We start from the raw sequence: 881 nt of genomic DNA on the forward strand, positions 1-881 counted from the left end.
CAGCGCGGGAAGGCGGCGGCGCCGCCGGCGGAGAGGCCGGAGGCGTCTGCCCTGCGTCTGTAGTGCTTTCCAACCGAACGTGGCCGGGGCTAGTGCTGGCCTTCCCCTGCTGGCGGGACGCTGAGGGGTGGTTCAGCGGAGAGCCCGGAAAACGGCCAAGCGATTGGTAAATGAAATGTCCACAACAGTACTGGAAGGGTTTAGGGTTACGCCAGCGGTACCTGGCACGCGTCGTTAGGGGTTGGAAAGAACTAAAATGGGAATCTAGACCCAACTGTGCAAAAAAAGTTCCTGATAATCCTGTCCCATATGTCTGTATTGCCATTCAAACTTTATTTCCATTTATCTTAAAAATAGGGACGTGAAAGTTTGTAACTGCACAATAAAGCTGTGAGCACCTTCAAAATTAACTTAGGACTTAAACGGAAGTACATACCTCCCTTGAAGAGTTTTAATTCAGAGCGGTGGGTATTGGGGTTAGTAATCATACATAACAGGAGGCAATGGAAGTCCTGTGACTCGCTGTTGAGAAGTCTGTTGAAAGCAGAAAAAACAAATTTTCTCCTCCTGAACATCTGGAAAAAAAATTAAAAATCGAGAAATTGACCCCTGTGAGTGCTGAAATCCTGAAGAAGCTGGTGACTGGACTCCTGTTAAGTAAATTAACACTGGCTTCAGCACAGCATGCTTTGATAAATCCTTTTTTCTTCCCCTATGTGTCCAACTTGAAATTTAAGGTAATTTTATCTATCATTTTTAATTTGTTTGAGGCGTTATTAATTGATTTCATCTAAATGTACTTGACAAGTCAAAAGTAAAAAGTTCACCTTGTAAATGAAAAATCCATATGATTTGCAGAAGTCCCCTTCATATGAACATGG

Source organism: Buteo buteo, chromosome 5 (assembly GCF_964188355.1).
Source record: "Buteo buteo chromosome 5, bButBut1.hap1.1, whole genome shotgun sequence".
Lineage (NCBI taxonomy): Eukaryota > Metazoa > Chordata > Aves > Accipitriformes > Accipitridae > Buteo > Buteo buteo.